This window comes from Schistocerca gregaria, chromosome 4 (assembly GCF_023897955.1).
Source record: "Schistocerca gregaria isolate iqSchGreg1 chromosome 4, iqSchGreg1.2, whole genome shotgun sequence".
NCBI classification, from domain to species: Eukaryota; Metazoa; Arthropoda; class Insecta; order Orthoptera; family Acrididae; genus Schistocerca; species Schistocerca gregaria.
In genome coordinates, this window is record NC_064923.1 from 615257299 (window position 1) to 615265102 (window position 7804).

Here is a 7804-nt window from a genome sequence, read left to right on the forward strand (position 1 = left end):
TTATAAAACCAATACTTGAAGCCGAAAACAACAGCGGCAGCAGTGGTGACAGTATTGACATTGAGCATAAAGTAGTGACCAACCGAATCCCTCAGTATATATATTATGACGACCCCAACGAACTAATAGAGCGACTATGACTGCTCGTGGCATCAGCTGCTGCAGGTAATACAGCTCATTAGAATGAGGTTGTTTCGATAGTCTCGGAGCTTAGAGAGAGAGGTATTATCGTATAAGTATGGAGACAGTAGTTCAAGTACTGCACAAGCCAGCACGCAAAACATGCCCTCGCATTCGTGTTATAATTAAAGGGTTGCATGACTTGTGGCAAGCCGATCTTGTACATATTAGGAAATATTCACATGAGAATAATGGAGTCAAATACATTTTAATGGTTATTGATACATACTCCAAATTAGCACGGGCATTACCTCTCAAAACAAAAACGGTTCGAAATGTCGCTGATGTTTATGAGCGTTTGCTACAGACAGGAACAAATCGATGTCCAGGCAACCTGAAAACCGATCACGGTGGGGAGTTTTACAATAGGTATTACAAGACAGTAATGCAGCGGTACGGAATACATCACTACTCGACATTCATTCACCTGAAGGCGAATATCGTGGAGCGCCTGAACAAAACCATAAAAGGTCGAATGTGGATGCGTTTTAACCTTCGCCGCTCATACAAATGGACTGATATCCTCCCAGAAATAATTGCTCAGTATAATAGAACAAAAAATAACAGCACAATAAAAATGAGACCAAGCGATGTTCGCGATAATGGATTCATGGATACCGTGTACTATCGCATTAAGATGCTGGACCCACGGTAACAGAAATTTAATGTAGGTGATTTGGTACGTATTTCAAAAGACAATATGGCATTTGAAAATCATACCTACCGAACTGGTCAACTGAGATATTTACAGTTTCAAAAGTGCAATGAACGAATCCTAGAACTTATATATTGAAGGATAGTAAAGGTGAAGAAATTGCAGGCCTCTTCTACACCGAGGAGATGCAGAAAAGCTCAGAACTGGATGTTTTTCCCGTGGAGAGAGTCGTAAGACGTCGGGGAAATATAACACTAGTCAAATGGCTTGGTTTTTCTGCTACACAAAACAAATGGACTGATGGCGGTGATTTGCTATATAATGGGCGTTCATTCTCCATAACCACCACAGTAGTGCAACATGCGTGGTAGGAGACACATTAGAGGAGGTGGTGGTATTCTAGACAGACTACCGGTCGAATTACACATCCCTGGGTGTAACTACTGTGGATCTGGGACAAAAATTCAGAAACACTTGGAGCGAGGTGATAAGGCAGTTAATCTGCTCGACGAAGAGCGTATGGAACACGACACAGCATACACTGCAAATAAGATCTATCAAGTCGTTGCATTGCAGGTAGGATTTTAGCTGATGAGGCTAAGGCGGTAAGGAGAAGAAAGGATATTGGTATAGGTCAACGCATCACATCATTTTCAGTTGATAAAACCATGCATGGAGAAATCGAGTTGGGTTTTAGGAGTGATGAATTTCAAATGAGTTATGAACGTTGCACGTTGCGCACTAAACAAGAACAAGAAGAACAAGAAGGGCTGTTTGAAGAACTGCATGAAGCTAAAAACGCACTGAAGCAGAAAGATGCGGCAAGAAGAAGAAGAAGAGGATCGGTTAAAGCACTTCAATTTCTACCAATACCCAAGACATCCGGCGGTTTTAATCCTTTTTTCATACCGGCCCTCTCGGTGGTAGGTGTTCCTTCGCCGATGGTGCTGCAGCTATTGCTCAAACGGTCAAGAACGCTCGAAACTCGAAAGCACAGTTAGAAGAGGCGAGCCATTGGAAAAGTACTATACTTGAAACCGTACAGGAAAGGGCTTGGTCTATTCATAAATTTAAAAAAGCCCACTAGCGCTCCTACCAGCTCGACCACTCAACAAATACAGATCTTCTTAAGTTTGTTAGAGATAAATGCAAGATACCAATACTCCGTGGCGTGTTTAAGCGGGATACATTACCGAATACTATGTGGAAAACTGGTGAATGCGGTATTGTGAATTTAGATGTTGCTGGAGGCTCCGGCACCCACTGGGTGTCATATGTTATGGAAGACGCGGATACCGTCTACTATTTCGACTCATTTGGTGACCTGCAGCCACCAGAAGAATTACAACAATATTTCACTCATAGAAGACACGTACTCTATAATTATCGAGGCTATCAGGACTTTAATAGCCATCTCTGTGGACATCTATGCATCATGTTTCTCTTGACATTCACAAAGAAGAAGTACGCTATATAAGGAGGAGGTTTAAACATTCGTTCATCAGTTGAAGGTTCAGATGCAATGTTGGACACTTCGACTTTAAAAGGACGATCATCTGTATTGCATGCAAATTACTTCCTGCCAATTGATTTGAGCGTTGGTCAATGAAGTATTGCATTGATTGGACTGGAGATGTACAACAGCATCCCGAATATCACCGAGACTAACAATAAACTGCATCTGGATATTAATGGTGAAAAAGATATTGTGAAAATAGAAGTGGGTGCTTACGATATCAACGATTTAAACGAAGTCTTGAAACAGTCTGGAAAAGGTATTGGACTATATGCAAACATCAATACACTTAAATCTGAAATAAGGACTGTAAATTCAACAATTGACTTTAACCAGAAAGGTTCAATAAGGCGCCTCTTGGGTTTCACAAAAGGACAGATTTTGAAGAAGGATCGGATAAGACAGTGTACATACTCCTAGTCAGCACAATCCGTGTCGAGTGTAACATTGCAACGAACTCCTATCTCAACGACAGTCTGATTCACACTATTTACGGATTCTTCCCCTCAGTTGCAACGGGGTATAAGATTGTTGAGGCCCCTGCCAATGCAATATACCTTCCAGTAACAGCCCAGACATTGGAGTATTTGGAGCTGCGTATTGTTGACCAGAATAATCAACTTATTGACTGTCATGGTGAGGAAATCAGCGTACGATTACATCTAAGACAGGATGGGCATACAGCATAAAACAAGTGCACGCAATTGACAGCATGTCACTTCGCTACCGAACAGCAAAGTAATAACTCCTGCGAACTATGAGTTTCTTAAATTAGTTGGTCTGAAACCGTGCAATGACGTCATCACTCAATATAACCAGTCCAGTAGAGTATGATGAGAGGATTAGACGTCAGGAATACTTCTCTCATAAACCTTACGCTTCAAATACGTTTAAGAAGAACGATGAAATCAGGATTGTCATCCAGCACCAAGACGAACTCATGTTTCCATCCAAGAGTTTCATTTATGTAGAGGGGTCATTCAAGAAAACTGACGGCAGTGATACCATGGGATCCAAACTGACACGTAATAGTTTAGCATTCCTGTTCCAAGAGATACTCTACGAACTCAATGGATCTGAGATGAACCATATGCGCTATGTCGGCATAACATCAACCATTAAAACATACGTCTCGGCATCACCAGCAGATTTGCATAGGTTAGAAAATGCAGGATGGTTCATAGACGATCCAGAGGATAGAGCAGTTGAAGAGTACAAGGGATTTACTGCATGCATACCTCCAAAACTGTTTATGGGATACTTTGAGGACATGAGACAGATTATTATGAATGGTAAACAAGAACTCATTATGGTTCGGAGTGTGACTGACAATAACTCATATATTCAAGGAGCTCAAGAGGAGAATATGATAACAATCAGCAAGATCGTTTCTTTAATAGCTGGAAGTGTATGCCAGAGTATCCATGTTATTAGATCCTATAGAACAACCAGTGCCAATGCATTGTTCTGCAATAGCAGATTAGCTTGGTTCTTGTAAGTGTGTGTGACTGACCAATCAGTAATCTTCTGCCACAGGCGTCATTGGATGCGGTGAGGACAGGTGTGTGGTCAGCACCACTCTCCCAGCCATTGTCAGTTTTCGTGACCTGGAGCCACTGCCAGTGGATCAAGGAACTTCTCAGCTAGCTTCATGATGCTGAGTGGAGTCAATTCCAATCCTCCCATCAAAGTGCCAACTTGTGATAATACAATGTTCCTGTACCCAGTAACAGAATGTGAAGTTAGAAATGCTGTTAATAAATTAAAAAATAAGATGTCTTGTGGTACTGACGAAATTCCAGACAAGGTAATCAAACATAGTTCTACCAGTGTAGATACCCACCTAACTGACATTATTAATACTCCATTCAGGACAGGGGTGTTCCCATCAAAACTAAAACTCTCCATAATAAAGCCACTTCATAGAAAAGAAAGTACAGCTGACATAAATCATTATAGGCCAATGTCATTATTGTCAGGTTTCTCTAAAGTAATTTAAAGTGTAATATATGAAAGGCTAGCTGACTTCCTGAATAAAAATGTAATACTGACTAATGGTCAAAATGTGTTTAGAAAGAACAGATCCACAGAAATGACAGTCTTCCAATTCATGAAAATGGTCCTAAACGTCTTGAACAATAACGAATTAATCTGCGGAACATCCTTAGATTTATCTAAAGCGTTTGATCTATACAGCCATGACTTATTGCTCATGAAATTAGAATTTTATGGCGTCCGGGGACTGGTCTTCAAATGGTTCAAGTCTCATCTCTCTGACAGGCAACAAGAAAGTACAAATAAGTCATGAAGGCAAAGAGTATCTTTCAGATTAAAAAAAAAACTAGCTGTGGAGTGCCCCAGGGGTCCGTGTTAGGCCCTCTGTTGTTCTTGGTGTATATAAACAATTTGCCAAACCATCTGACAGATCACTTATTCACCCTAAGACAAGTAACTGAGAAGGTGCAGGAATTGAATATAGATGTCTACAGATTATTCATAGATTTTAAGAAGGCCTATGATAGTATACACTGATAGACACTCCTAAATATAATGAAGGAATTTAAAATACCATCAAAATTAATCAGATTAGTCAAAATGTGTGTAGATGAAACTTTATGTCACATAAAGACACCAGTAGGAGAAACGGAAAATTTTAAGGTGTACACTGGACTGAGACTAGGGGACGCCATTTCCCCTATTTTATTTAACCTCGTCCTATAGAAGATCGATAGAGAATTTTCTAAAACCAGTCCACAAGGGATCCAGCTACAGGATCTGAACATTACAAGACTTGCCTATGCTGACGATGTAGCACTAGTAAGTAGCTCCAAAAGAGAATTAATCAGAAAGATGCAAAAGTACTACAAAATTGCTGAGAAAACAGGATTACATGTTAATGAAGAAAAGACAGAATACCTGCCCGTAAGTAAGAAAACCAGAAAAGATGCACATCTGACTGTAGATGGATTCAGTTTCAAGACTGTTGACCACTTCAAGTACCTAGGAAGTCTTTTTAGTAATAACAACAGAACAGATAGAAACAGATGCCCATTTATCAACAGCAAGCAAGACACTTTTTAGTTTCATCAAAATTCTAAGAAAAAGATCACTTAGCAGTAACCCCAAAATCCACAGATATCACCCGATCATTATACCTGTGATGTTATATGGATCTGAAACATTAATATCTAGAAAGAAAGATGAAGAAAAACTGTTGATATTCGAAAGAAAAATACTAAGGAAAATTTTGGGACCTGTATACGACAAAAATAACATGAAATGGAGAATAAGAAGAAATGAAGAATTAAGAGGGCTGTACCAACACTGTCACATTGTCGAAGTGCTCAAGAGGAGACGGTTGAATTGGGCAGGCCATATAGCAAGAATGACAGAGAGTAGACTACCTAGAATGGCATCCAGCAGAACAATAGATGGAACGAAAGGGAGACAGAGACCCAGAATCAGATGGTGGGATAACATTCGGGAGGACACAACTAGGATGAACAGCAACAGCAACTGGACAAACAGCGCATTGGACAGGCAGAAGTGGAAGAGGCTCATAGAGCAGGCATATGGTCAATAGGGCCATTGCCACATGTAAAGTAAAAAGTAATCTGACAGTTGCAGAAACATTGACGTTCACTGACGACACTAGCATTTTTATAAAAGGATACACCAAGGATAATCCCTAGCAGAGTGTCTCTGGGACGATAAATGAGACAGGAAAATGGTTTAGCGATAATGCTTTGATCATAAATAAGGATAAGATGGTATTGATGAATTTCAGTAATATTAAAAGTAAAGCTAGAAGAAGAGTAAAAGCTGAGTTAGGGAACTATGTTATTGTACAAGATCCATACACAAAATTCCTGGGTATATGGGCGGATGAGCACTTGAGATGCGAAAAGCATCTAGAAGTTTTGAGTAAAAAACTAAGTAATTGCTGCTATGTGCTGAGAATGCTTTGGGAATGTTACAACACTGAATCTTTGCTGTGTGCCTGTTACACTTATATGAACAGCTCGCTTAGATATGGTGTAATCTTCTGGGGAAATACAGTTAATGCAAAACAAGTATTCAAATTTCAAAAAAGGGCTATTAGAATAATGAAAGGGGTACCCTGTAGAGTGTCATGCAGGGAAATATTTAAAGTATTTAAAATAATGACTCTTCCTAGCTTATACATCTATGAACGTATCTGCTTTCTGAAAACTCACCATGAATTTTCAACATTAAATAATCATGTTCATAACCATGAAACAAGGAACAGAGATGATTTTCACAGTGACACCCACAAAGGAGCATTATACCAAAAAAGTGTAAACTACCAGCCCAAAATACTTTTTAGTGCATTGCCTTCTACAATAAAGAAAATTAAAAAATTTCTTAAATTCAAGGTATATCTTAAAGGATGTTCACTAAAACATAGTTTTTATATCACTGAAGAATATCTGAATATGGAAAAGTAATATCATTTATATATACTGATATGAAATATTTATATTTATCATTCAAGTTTTTGTAATGAGTAAATATAAGAAATTATATTGTAATTGACTACATCGATACAATGTATATTGTTAATGGATGAATAAAGAGACTGAACTGAATTGAAAAGGAAAAATCCTTAGCTGTGCCAGGAGTCGATCCCAGTCACCCTACGGAATTTTCTTAAATTCTGACTGGAATACAGCTCACTTCCTTGTCAAAAAGCAGAGGATCAGAGGGAATGCTATTTTAGCTGTTGATTATTAATATTCACTATCAATAACTTCTGACATCAATCATCTTTGGTTGCGTGATGACAGTATGTGTGTGTGTGTCATCTTTCCAGATATCTACTGCATACTGATGTTTTAAACTCCTTTCCTTGACGCTTTCTTGCTGCATCTGTGCCTTGAAAATGACAGGACGTGCACCTGACGACATTATCAGCGGTTGTCGACTCCTCACCCAGCAGCATTCCCGCAAGTTACTTGAATATTTTATATGCTGGGGAAAACTCAGGTTTCACACTGGTTGACAATGTAGCAGGCCTCTTATGTCAACTAGTTTTCTGCCATCCCTTAAACGCCCTCAAAATATTTTTTTCCGTATTTTAACTTGAGCATTTGAGATCCCAGTTGAAAGAATAATTTGTTTGTTGAAAGGTATTAGAACTTTGATTGCCGGGATTTTGAGAATAACACTGTTCATGTCACACAGCGTCTTTCTTGCGCCGTGTCTCGCTACAATAGCCCTAGAATTATGCTATTCCGTGTAATATATATATGTTTGTGACAGGTTTATTAGTATCTTTCAAATGGAAAATGTATAAGGTTTTGACTTACTAGATATCCATGAAGACTACGTGACAAAGGATTTATGAAAGGAAAATTAGCATACCCCTGTCTTGTACATGTATTATTTATCTCTATTTATGATATATTGTGAATCTTTGCGAATCTTCTCAC